A 13,136-nucleotide genomic window follows, 5' to 3' on the forward strand; every position below is an offset into this window, starting at 1 on the left:
TATGGCCTCAGGTGTTCAGATGAGCCATGGAGGAGGTCGGCCACATAGTTCTGAGATCAGCTGGAGAGGGCTGCAGAACCCACTGTGGGGGATGGGGACACAGCAGAGAGAAATGAGTCCCCTGCTGCTGCCCTGCAGTGAGGTTCCTCCCCTGACCTCTTCTCTGTGAGATGCTGCTTGAATGGAACAGTGGATGTAGCAGAATACACAATGTAAGTCCTTCTCTTCCTCCACTGTTGTCCCCAGTGTGCTGTGTGGCCCGGGCCCCCGAACAGGTCAATACTCACTATTGGGATGGGCCATGCAGGAGGACAGAGACAGTGTGCTCCCTCAGTCTGGTGGGGAAAGCGTTCATTGGCCAGCGTCTCTCCCTGTATGACACCCCCCCTTTTTGAACTCCTGCACTCTGTGTGCCACTCTATCCCTGGCTCAGGGTATACACATGATTATGGGAGGGAGTGAGAGGGGCCAGATGCTGTATGATGTAATCTTGACTCAGTGTCCCCATAGCAGCTACCTGCAGGGACCCTTCTGCCTGCAGGGGCCCCCCTCTACCTTCAGGCTCCAGTGCAGTTGCACCGGTGGTATGTCTACCTCTGATCTACAGTATATGGAGGGGGTACAATCACAGATATGTTTTCTCTATGAAGACTCATCATCAAAAAAATCTTAATCTATTGGTGTCCTTGAATGTTACAAGTACATTAACCCCTTTTCAACATTGGGCGTATTAGTATATATACAGCTGACAAGTGCCCGCAACACCCGTGGATGGAATCATGATCCACCCGCGGCTGTTAACTAGTTAAATGCCACTGTCAATTTCTGACAGTGGCATTTAACGCATGCTTCCAGCAAGTGCGCCAGAAATCACACCCATGGGTGACTCAGTCATGTGATCGTGGGTCACCGATGGGTTGGCATGACAACCAGAGGTCTCCAGCAGACCTCTATGGTTGTCACTGCCGGTGGTCGGCGCTCATAGTAAGTGAACATGTCTGCTACACACAGGCCATCTGATGATCGCCTGTATGTAGCAGAGCTGATCTTATTATGGAAGCTTCCAGTCTCCCATTGAGACTATTGAAGCATGCCAAAAATTTAAAAAATTGTTTTTAAAAATATAAAAAAATAAAAAAATATAAAAGTTCAAATCACCCCCCTTTTCGTCCCATTCAAAATGAAACAATATAACAATAAAAAATCAAACATACACATATTTGGTATCGCTGCGTTCAGAATCACCTGATCTATCAACATAAAAAAAAAATTAATCTGATTGCAAAACGAAAAAAATGTGAAATTGCCAGAATTACTTTTTTTTGGTCGTCACAACATTGCATTAAAATGCAATAATGGACGATCAAGACATCATATCTACACCAAAATGGTATCATTAAAAACTTCAGCTTGGCGCAGAAAAAAACCCCTCACCCAACCTGAGATCACGAAAAATGGAGATGCTATGGGTATCGGAAAATAGCACAATGTTTGGTTTTTTTTTAACAAATTTTGGAATATTTTTTCACCACTTAAATAAAAAAGAACCTAGACATGTTTGGTGTCCGTGAACTCGCAATGACCCGGAGAATCATAATGGCAGGTCAGTTTTAGCATTTAGTGAGCATGGTAAAAAAAAGAAAAAACAACTGTAGGATTGCACTTTTTTTTGCAATTTCTCCGCACTTGGAATTTTTTCCTGTTTTCCAGTGCATGATTATAACCAATGGTGTCGCTCAAAAGTACAACTCGTCCCGGAAAAAACAACCCCCACATGGCCATTTTGACCCAAAAAAAAGTTACGGCTCTGGGAAGAAGGGGAGCAAAAAAACAAAAATGCAAAAACGGAAAATGGTCCGGGGGTTAAGGGGTTAAATGTCTGGGGTTTTTTTTTCTATTCATCCTTGGACCTTAGCTTTGCCATTTTTTTAAGCTGCATTCAGGCAATGCAGTCAAAGCTAAAAATCATGACTCTCAGCAGCACATCATCCGATATATAAATGATGTGTGCTGCAGAGAACAATGATATTCTATCCACGCAGAACAATAGGTATAACGATCATCCAGAGTGCATGAAAGCGCGGTCAGACTGTCTAAAACAGGCTATTAAATGGCCACTGATCGAAAGCTGATCAAGAGTCGTTCAGTGGCCATGGACTGGCTAGTGTAAATGCACCATTATATGTCAGGTCAGGCAATAGATACATATAACGGAACGTGATTATTTCATTGTATAATTTGATTGCATTGATGCCGGATTTCTGTTCTTACAGGATTACACCACTAGAGCATATAATGCTATCATATAAATATTACATCTACTAAGAAGCTGTAAGACAAGAGGATAGATACACATAATGGAGCTGGACTTACCAGGAGCGGACAATATGCGGGTCACGCAGCAGAGGAGGAGAAGGTAAGTGGCCTGCATTGTGGTCCTGCTGCTGTATGACTACAGGTAAGAAGTGAGGAGCAGATGGAGGAGGCCTCTTTATATAGGACTGTGACACTACATTTGGGGGGAGGGAGTCAGTTATTGGTAATAGCTCTGCCCTCTTGTACAAACACAATGTTATCACATTCTAATGCAAATGACAATAATGGTTACATAGTAACATCGTATCTGGGATTTACTCTTCATATTACACATCGTCATAGATTATTATTTATGTAGTACGGTAATTTATATTATTTATATTGCTGGTGACTTTTGTAGGTTTCTTAGGTTTTCTTCTTGATATAGAGAGATGTATTGTGTAGCACCAGCAATGTAATGATCTGTATAATGTTAGGATTATAATAAATATGGGTTAGGCTAAAAAGCACTAGGGCTCGTGAACATTACAGTATAACGCCCATTGAAATCCAATCCTGAATCTTATGCCTCATTCCTATATACCACAAAACAAGAGCCCCAGTAATTACAATAGATTTTACAAATACTCCTGTTCTTTTTATCTGTACAACTGAATCAATGCAAAACGTCTTTATTAAAAACCAATAATCTAAGACAGCGACAGTCAGTAACCTCTAAAAACACCACATTGCAAACCGTGGGACTTTAGTGGTACTTGTAATTGTAACCTATAGAGAACGTGTACCATCCTAGTAAATTATAGGTACATAAAATCATATGGCATGTGCAACATGACCCTAGAGCAAGTACTAGATGAGATCTCCAAAGAATGTAATGGTGAAAAGTCTACTATAGAACGATTAATCACCACATCTAAGCAAACACCCACCAAACACCATCAGCGCCATGTGCTGACACATTGTCCTTTACCCCAACGCACGTTTCACACCCTGCTTCATCAGGGGAATCAGTGTTCTACTCTAGTTTATGTACTAAAAAAAAAACCATGTTATAAAGATTAAGGAGGACCATCGAATATTGATTGCTGGATGGTTGTGAATTAATATTTGAAGCTTCCAAGAGGGTGGTTTGGTGTTCGCCATATTTTGGGGGTTTGATTATCCTAGATATGGACTTTGGCATTATTCATCATGAGACCATTTGCTTATGTTGTAACATGGCAATACTAGAATTTTAAATAAATGCCCTAGGTTGCACTTTAGATGGATACCGCATATTACAGCTGTAAGGATTTTTACTATACGAATGGTTTTTTAACCCCTTACTGACATATGACATACAGTTATATCATATGCCGGCTTCCTGACATTGATGGAACTGAGCAAGCATCTTTCTCAGCAGATGATATTCAGCCATCATCTGCCTCTAACAGCCGAACATGGAGCAGAAATCTACCCACAGCCTTTTACCAATCAATCTGTGACAGCAGCATTTAAAGAACGCCGTCAGGGGACATGCCATTCCATGCAACCATTGGCGATCGTGGGGTGCAAATGAGTTGCCACAGCAGCCGGGGGCCTGCTGAAGACCCCTGTGCTGGTCACAATGGTACTCATGAAAGCTTGCGTCTAGCTGCTGTTCATAGAAGACCATGATTTTTGATAGAAATACTGTGGTATTTCTGTATGTGGGACAAGCAATCAGATGAATGCAGGTTCAAGTCACCTAAGGAGACTAACAAGTACAGTGAAAATAAAAAAAAAAGTTTTCTAAAATATTTAAATATCTATCTATATCTATCTATATACTGTATATATATATATATATATATATATATATATATATATACATATATACAGTACATACATGTATGTGTATGCGTAAATGTTCAAATCACCCCGTTAAAAATAAATAAAAATACACATTTTTGGTATGATTACATTTATAAAAGTCTGATCCATCAGAATCTAAAACTAATTAACCAGATCGTACTGAAAAAAAAAGTAAATTCCAGAATTACATTTTTTTAAGTGCTGCAACATTGAAAAAAAAAAGCAATAAGATATGATCAAAACAAATCTATGCCAGAATGATATCAATAAAACAATCTCATGGCGCAAAAAATAAGCCCTCACACAGCCCCAATGAGCAAAAAGTCGGAAAATGGCCACACAGCAAATTTTACTTTTTTTTTTTTTCAAATTTTCAAATTTTTTTCACCACTTAAATAAAATAAAAATGTATGTCTGGTATCTGTGTAATCGTACAGACCTGGAGAATAATATCAATAGGTCAGTTTTACCATGTAGTTAATGTGGTAAATAAAAAGTAAAAACTGAAAAAACAATTGTGGAATTGCACCTTTTTCGCAATTTTGTCACATTTGGAATTTTCTTGCTGCTTTTAAGTACATTATATGATAAAATGAATGGTGTCATTCAAAAGTACAACTCGGCCCGCAAAAAAAAAATGCCCTCATACAGCTATGGGTACAAAAAGATAAAAGATGTAAGGCTCGCTCTTGAAGAGGAAAAAACGAAAATGCAAAAACAGAAAATAGACATGTCAGCAAGGTGTTAATTGACATAATGGTTTGTCCCTATGTTGTAACGTTGACATGTCACTTGATGTGGTAATTTTCTTTTTTTCTTTTGAACAAAATGTACAAAACATATTTTTTATAGGACCTGTTCATATTTGAAGCGACTTTGAGTTTTCTCGTGCCTAGATTAATTAATTATGTAAGGACCGTTTTGAACCCACATTTGCTTCACATTATTTTAAATCCTTGGAACGTGAAAATGAAAAATTTTCATGAGCTAAATTGTTCCAATTTTTCCTAATACAGCAGAACGCAGTATGCAAATGGAATTGGTGCCAATACAACAGAACCTTCCCCACCCTACTACCCCCATGACTTTCTATCTACTAAATAACCATTTAGGGGTCCTAGATTGGTGTCTGAAGGGTCAGATATTAAAAACAGGAACATTAGCCTACAAAGGAAACTTTACTGTATATGTTGCCTTTATCATTTAAACCCCATAAATCTTAAACTCAGATAATATTGAATGCAATATTCCGATCATTCAATTGAGTTTGTGATTAAATTGTCTTTTTTTTGTCCTTAAAGATATTATCTTGGAGACTTTACAACCTGAATGTTTTTGGAAAAGCTAATGCTATCACAAAGGTGAATGTTTAAAAATTGAAAGGAACACAAACTCCAAGGTAAGAAAATACGTCATTTGCATGTGAAATGCAGACATGGGTGTGGGGGTCTGTACGTTAGTTGTGCTACAAGTGTTTGGTTTTGCAACTGATAAAAGATAACTAGAGCAAAAACACAGAATAAGCTATAAAACACCAAAGAGGGAATTTACCAAGATCAGAATTTGATGTGCCTGTTTTAGCCCAAAGTGCATTGATTACATTAACAACAAGCAACAATACAGCAGAATAAAGGTGTAATTAATTCATATGTACGAACTCACTACGCACTATAAATTACACTTCTTAACATTGAAATTGCGACACCAAGAAGGAAAAGTTGTGGAATTATGGAAATAACATGATGGATAAACAGGGTAATGGTATGTAAATGATAAAAGAATATAAACAAATTTTCAAAATATCTATTTATTCAGTACTAGATGGTGGCCCGATTCTAACGCATCGGGTATTCTAGAATATGTATGTCCACGTAGTATATTGCCCAGTGACGTAGTATATTGCCCAGTGACGTAGTATATTGCCCAGTGACGTAGTATAGTTACGTAGTATATTGCCCAGTGACGTAGTATATTGCCAGTTACGTAGTATACAGCACAGAGCCACGTAGTATATTGCCCAGTTACGTAGTATACAGCACAGAGCCATGTAGTATATTGCACAGCGACGTAGTATACAGCCACATAGTATATTGCCCAGTTACGTAGTATATTGCCCAGCCACATAGTATATTGCTCAGTTACGTAGTATATTGCCCAGTTACGTAGTATATTGCCCAGTGATGTAGTATATTGCACAGCGACGTAGTACCCAGCCACGTAGTATATTGCTCAGCCACATAGTATATTGCCCAGCCACATAGTATATTGCCCAGTGACGTAGTATATTGCCCAGTGACGTAGTATATTGCCCAGTTACGTAGTATATTGCCCAGCCACATAGTATATTGCTCAGTTACGTAGTATATTGCCCAGTTACGTAGTATATTGCCCAGCCACATAGTATATTGCTCAGTTACGTAGTATATTGCCCAGTTACGTAGTATATTGCCCAGTGACGTAGTATATTGCGCAGCCACGTAGTATATTGCCCAGTCACGTAGTATATTGCCCAGCCACATAGTATATTGCTCAGTTACGTAGTATATTGCCCAGCCACATAGTATATTGCTCAGTTACGTAGTATATTGCTCAGTTACGTAGTATATTGCCCAGCCACATAGTATATTGCTCAGTTACGTAGTATATTGCCCAGTTACGTAGTATATTGCCCAGTGACGTAGTATATTGCGCAGCCACGTAGTATATTGCCCAGTCACGTAGTATATTGCCCAGTTACGTAGTATATTGCCCAGTTACGTAGTATATTGCCCAGTGACGTAGTATATTGCCCAGTGACATAGTATACAGCACAGAGCCACATAGTATATTGCACAGCGATGTAGTATACAGCACAGAGCCACGTAGTATATTGCCCAGCCATGTAGTATATTGCCCAGCCACGTATGTCACAGGTTAAAAAATAAAAAATAAACATATACTCATCTTCCGAGGGGCCCCTTGTAGTTCTGTCGCCTGTGTTCAGTTCAGGCGGCAGCTTCCGGTCCGAGGGTGTGATGACGTCGCGGTCACATGACCGTGACGTCACGGCAGGTGCTTCTCGCGCAGGCGTGCAGGGCCTGCGATGACGTCGCGTTCACATGACTGTGACGTCATGGCAGGTCCTTTATATTTGTAGGTGCTATATTTGTGATAATAATAGGGTCTTGGTAGATCTGTGAGGTTGTGTTGGTGCTCATGTTTAATTGCAACATGCTCCATCACATATCATGCACGACGAGTCCTCCTCTAAAAGTGTTGAATTCTCTATTCTAGAAGAAATCTTGATCTGGAAATCAGTGCCTCAGTCACAAATAGGTGGCTGTAATACTGGACATTTTGTACATGTTTTACAGGTTAAAAGGCAGGTTCTTGTGTTCATGAGACCTAAATGGTTCTGTTGTACCAGACATACAACATGTTGGCAAGCATCTTGCTGCTTAAGAAATAAAAAAAAACCAGAACAAAATTAAGACTGATGTTTTGTACACCAGGCCTAGTGAATGTAATACAGGAATAAGAAACACCAAATTTATTAAGAGGAGCATACAATGTCTTGCTGAATATGCTACTCCAATAAGCAACTGGGTAACATATTGGCATAATATAAATCAACACTTATAGTGAATTAGCTGGGCAGATGTTGCCACAACATGTCCCTCTTCAGCAAAGCTGCTGGAAAGTGGCATGAATTCTGTCAGTGAGCCAAATTCTGCAAGTGAGTATATTACATGCTGTTGGATTGGGCATGCTACAGGGCTTCGTTTATAATTTATTCTTCTAACATAAATATAGATGTAGTAACCTAAACTTGTCAGACAGCACAAAACCTTGTTAACATAACAATGGATTGAGTTATGGGACAAGTTATGGATTGGTATCTGTGTACAAGATAAAAAAAGTAACAGTACAGGAAAAGATTACCAGAACCACCATCAGTACAGAAATACATCACCAGAGTCACCAACAGTACAGAAATAAAGTATCACAACCACCTTCAGTACATGAACACAATGCGAGAGCCCCCATCAGTACATAAACAGAACCACCAAGAGAACAGGAATTCACAACCAGAACCACTAACAGTACAGAAATACAACACAAAAAATCAGTACATAAATACAGTACAAGAACCACCAACAGTATATGGATACATCCCCAAGAACCACCATCAGTAGAGGAATAAATAAATAATAATAAATAATAATCTTTTTCTTTATATAGTGCCAACATATTCCGTAGCGCTTTACAGTTTGAACACATTATCATTGCTGTCCCTGATGGGGCTCACAATCTAAATGATCAGAACCACCACCAGTTCATGGAATGGACACACCACCAAATCCACCATCAGTATAGGAATCACCATTAGTTCTTCACTCCAAATTTAGAAATAATTAAAGGACACGGACAACAATCATTGGACTGTATCAGAAGAAAAGGAAAGCACTACCGTAATGCCTGCACACTACACCACACAGGTATAATATGAAAAAATAACAAGCTTTATTTGGCACACAATAACAAAAACATAAAACATAAGTAAAATCATACGGGAACCCCACTCATAAACCCCCCACCATATATCATATACATAGGATGCCAAAAGATCAATTTAAATAAATACAAAACACATCACATCATAGTAGTGTAAAAAGCATGTACAGAATATCCAATGCACCCAAGACTATATAGAGATACAATCATATGGTGGGCACCCCAAAATAACCCTGAAAAAACTCAGAGCAGGATATAACCTACAACAGCAAGAAGTACCAACGTAAGTGTAACTGAATGACCAACAATGCCCAAGCCTGACCAAAGCTACTGCACATGCATGTAGATAAAAAATGTATATATATAGCCATAAGGCAGTAGCATGTATGCTAACAGAGCCGTAGAAACCAGCCAAGGCTGAATGAAAGTGAGCCACAATAATAGTGTGGTCAAAAAGCTACAAGTAAAGGAGGACACTCACAGTACTGAAAATAAAACTTGCCAGGGTGAAATGGAGCATCCAACCGAGTGGGGGGACAAGGCAAGATGGAGAACGGAGTTTGATTTTAATGTAATAATTTTTCTGTTCTTTTCTACATAGGTTCCTTTGAATCTCTTGTATACCAATTGGGCATGTTTCTACGTTAACAACATATGGACTACATTTTACTGCCTCCCTATTGGTGATTCATCTTACCTTAGGATTGGACTATGGATGCACAATATGGCTACCTCTTTAGGACTTTCTTTCCTGGATATACCATGCAATATATACTGCCTTTCACTCTCCCATGGGTTACATGTAAGGAGGAGGCAATCCAAGGGGCTTAATGGGTCGCTATGGTCCATTTGCACTCTTGGATCTGTTTTACACCTATTGGATTTTTAGGCTCCTGGGGGGTCTTTTGGCCCTGTACTCTTATTTCCAATGCACCCCAGACTCTTATTAGGCCTAGTTGCCCTCCGGCTTGTTTTTACACCTACTAATATAGATTTTTACTTATGGGTTGGTTGGGACAGGAATGTTCTATATAGCTTCTTAAATTGATTTTTCTAAGGCTTCTACTGCTTTTGGTGGATTGGCCGTTCGTGTATATTTATGCATACAGTATATCTATCTTGTTATATCTAATATATAATTGCCTAGAATACTACTTCCTGCAATTTGTGCCAACTTCCGTGGCTTTGTCCGGAGCTAATGTCCGGAGATAATGTCCGGAGCTAATGTCCGGAGATAATGTCCGGAGCTAATGTCCGGAGCTAATGTCCGGAGATAAGTGACATCACCAGTGTCCTACACCCAGGCAGAGCACAGGGGCCCCAGGCAGCATATGGGGCCCCAGGCAGAGCACAGTGGCCCCAGGCAGAGCACAGGGGCCCCAGGCAGCATATGGGGCCCCAGGCAGAGCACAGTGGTCCCAGGCAGAGCACAGGGGCCCCAGGCAGCCTATGGGGCCCCAGGCAGAGCACAGGGGCCCCAGGCAGAGCACAGGGGCCCCAGGCAGCATATGGGGCCCCAGGCAGAGCACAGGGGCCCCAGGCAGCATATGGGGCCCCAGGCAGAGCACAGTGGCCCCAGGCAGAGCACAGGGGCCCCAGGCAGAACATGGGGCCCCAGGCTGAGCACAGGGGCCCCAGGCAGAGCACAGGGGCCCCAGGCAGCATATGGGGCCCCAGGCAGAGCACAGGGGCCCCAGGCAGAGCACAGGGGCCCCAGGCAGCATATGGGGCCCCAGGCAGAGCACAGAGTCCCCAGGCAGCATATGGGGCCCCAGGCAGAGCACAGTGGCCCCAGGCAGAGCACAGGGGCCCCAGGCAGAACATGGGGCCCCAGGCAGAGCACAGGGGCCCCAGGCAGAGCACAGGGGCCCCAGGCAGCATATGGGGCCCCAGGCAGAGCACAGGGGCCCCAGGCAGCATATGGGGCCCCAGGCAGAGCACAGTGGCCCCAGGCAGCATATGGGGCCCCAGGCAGAGCACAGTGGCCCCAGGCAGAGCACAGTGGCCCCAGGCAGAGCACAGGGGCCCCAGGCAGCATATGGGGCCCCAGGCAGAGCACAGTGGTCCCAGGCAGAGCACAGGGGCCCCAGGCAGCTTATGGGGCCCCAGGCAGAGCACAGTGGCCCCAGGCAGAACATGGGGCCCCAGGCAGAGCACAGTGGCCCCAGGCAGAGCACAGGGGCCCCAGGCAGAACATGGGGCCCCAGGCAGAGCACAGGGGCCCCAGGCAGAGCACAGGGGCCCCAGGCAGCATATGGGGCCCCAGGCAGAGCACAGGGGCCCCAGGCAGCATATGGGGCCCCAGGCAGAGCACAGTGGCCCCAGGCAGAGCACAGGGGCCCCAGGCAGCATATGGGGCCCCAGGCAGAGCACAGTGGTCCCAGGCAGAGCACAGGGGCCCCAGGCAGCCTATGGGGCCCCAGGCAGAGCACAGTGGCCCCAGGCAGAACATGGGGCCCCAGGCAGAGCACAGGGGCCCCAGGCAGAGCACAGGGGCCCCAGGCAGAGCACAGGGGCCCCAGGCAGCATATGGGGCCCCAGGCAGAGCACAGTGGTCCCAGGTAGAGCACAGGGGCCCCAAGCAGCCTATGGGGCCCCAGGCAGAGCACAGGGGCCCCAGGCAGCATATGGGGCCCCAGGCAGAGCACAGGGGCCCCAGGCAGCATATGGGGCCCCAGGCAGAGCACAGTGGCCCCAGGCAGAGCACAGGGGCCCCAGGCAGAACATGGGGCCCCAGGCAGAGCACAGGGGCCCCAGGCAGCATATGGGGCCCCAGGCAGAGCACAGGGGCCCCAGGCAGCATATGGGGCCCCAGGCAGAGCACAGCGATATTTTGGACCACTGTGCGGTGTTTCAGACCCCCTGTGTGATGTCTGGGGCCCTGTTCTTAAGTATATTAAAGATTAAAGTAACGTATATTAAAGTATATTGTAGATCAAATTTGACACGTTTATGAGCACCATTGAGTGATATACTCAAGAATGACATAATTTTTCAACATTTTATGGTTTCAAACTGTAAACACTCAGAGTTTTTTTTACTTCAACCAGAAAACCTTAACGGTTCATAAAAAACTTGACTGTTCAGGATATGATAAAAGTCATAGTATTCTGAATCTTTAACTTATAAAGATACCTTTACATGGGGTGATTATTGGTTCCAAAGAGGCTTTCGGCCGATAATCGTACACATGGCTGGTGACAGGACAATACAATATAAACGTTCAAAGGTAAACACTGATAACATTAAAATCTAATATATAATTGCCTAGAATACTACTTCCGGCAATTTGTGCCAACTTCCGTGGCTTTGTCCGGAGATAATGTCCGGAGATAAGTGACGTCACCAGCGTCCTACACCCGCTCAGGGTGGACAAAGATATATGCCTTTGTGGTGCACGGCACTTTTCTGATTGGTTGCCGCCTGCCGCGAGCGACCAATCAGAAATGTGCCGTACTGTCAAGAATTGTCAAGAGCTGGTGAGTGCAGCCATTTTTTGTTCTTTCTTACTATTATTTATTAATTGTATTATTCTTACATTTGAATAAATAAAGTATATATGGATTCTAGACTCCCGATTCTTTAGAATCGGGCTGCCATCTAGTAATTAATAAATGTCTTATAATGGCATATGGACCGTCCGGCTATATGTGTGTCTTTTTCAAAAGTTATATACATTTGCACCATGAATCTTCTTTTGTATGTCTTTGCATGCTTTTATTCATGTGTTCTGCATGTCTTGCTCTATTCTGATATTGCTCTTCTAATTGTTTTCATGCTGTGGTTTGTTTGTGTGCTTGCTCGTGTGGTCTGTGTTCTGTTGTGTTTGTCCTTCCAGCTTAGGCTGGTTTCACACTTGCGTTTTTATCTGCATGCGTTTTTTAAAAAACGCATGTGTGAAAAAACGCATGTAAACGCGGTAAAACGCATGCGTTTTTTAGACGCATGCGTTTTTATAGAAAAACACAAGAAAACAAGAAAAAAACAAAAAACCCTAACCCTACCCCTAACCCTAACCCTAACCTGAAATGCGTGGCACTGAAATACGTTTATATACATATATACGTATATACGTATATAAGTGCCACGATATTTCAGTGGCCATGTATATAAGTGCCACGTATTTAAGTGCCACGTATTTAAGTGCCAAGTATATAAGTGCCACGTATATAAGTGCCAAGTATTTAAGTGCCACGTATTTCACGTAAATGCCACGATATTTCAGTGCCACGTATTTCAGTGCCACGCATTTAAGTGCCACGTATTTACGTGCCACGATATTTCAGTGCCACCTATAACCACGTAGTTATAGTATTTACAGTACGTGGCACTTAAATACGTGGCACTGAAATATCGTGGCACTTAAATACGTGGCACTGAAATATCGTGGCAGTGAAATACGTGGCACTGAAATACATGGCACTTAAATATGTGGCACTGAAATACGTGGCACTGAAATATGTGGCACTGAAATACGTGACACTGAAATACGT

General features: G+C 42.8%; 1 long non-coding RNA gene across 1 annotated transcript; it reads left to right on the top strand.

The window, feature by feature from the left end:
• The first annotated feature begins 796 nt into the window (after positions 1 to 796).
• Positions 797 to 9,765, top strand: LOC143809644 (uncharacterized). Its single transcript, XR_013222362.1, has 3 exons — positions 797 to 2,416; positions 5,451 to 5,548; positions 9,245 to 9,765. It is a non-coding gene; the product is annotated as an uncharacterized LOC143809644 (long non-coding RNA).
• The last annotated feature ends 3,371 nt before the right edge of the window (positions 9,766 to 13,136 follow it).

Source organism: Ranitomeya variabilis, chromosome 2 (genome assembly GCF_051348905.1).
Source record: "Ranitomeya variabilis isolate aRanVar5 chromosome 2, aRanVar5.hap1, whole genome shotgun sequence".
Taxonomy (NCBI): domain Eukaryota; kingdom Metazoa; phylum Chordata; class Amphibia; order Anura; family Dendrobatidae; genus Ranitomeya; species Ranitomeya variabilis.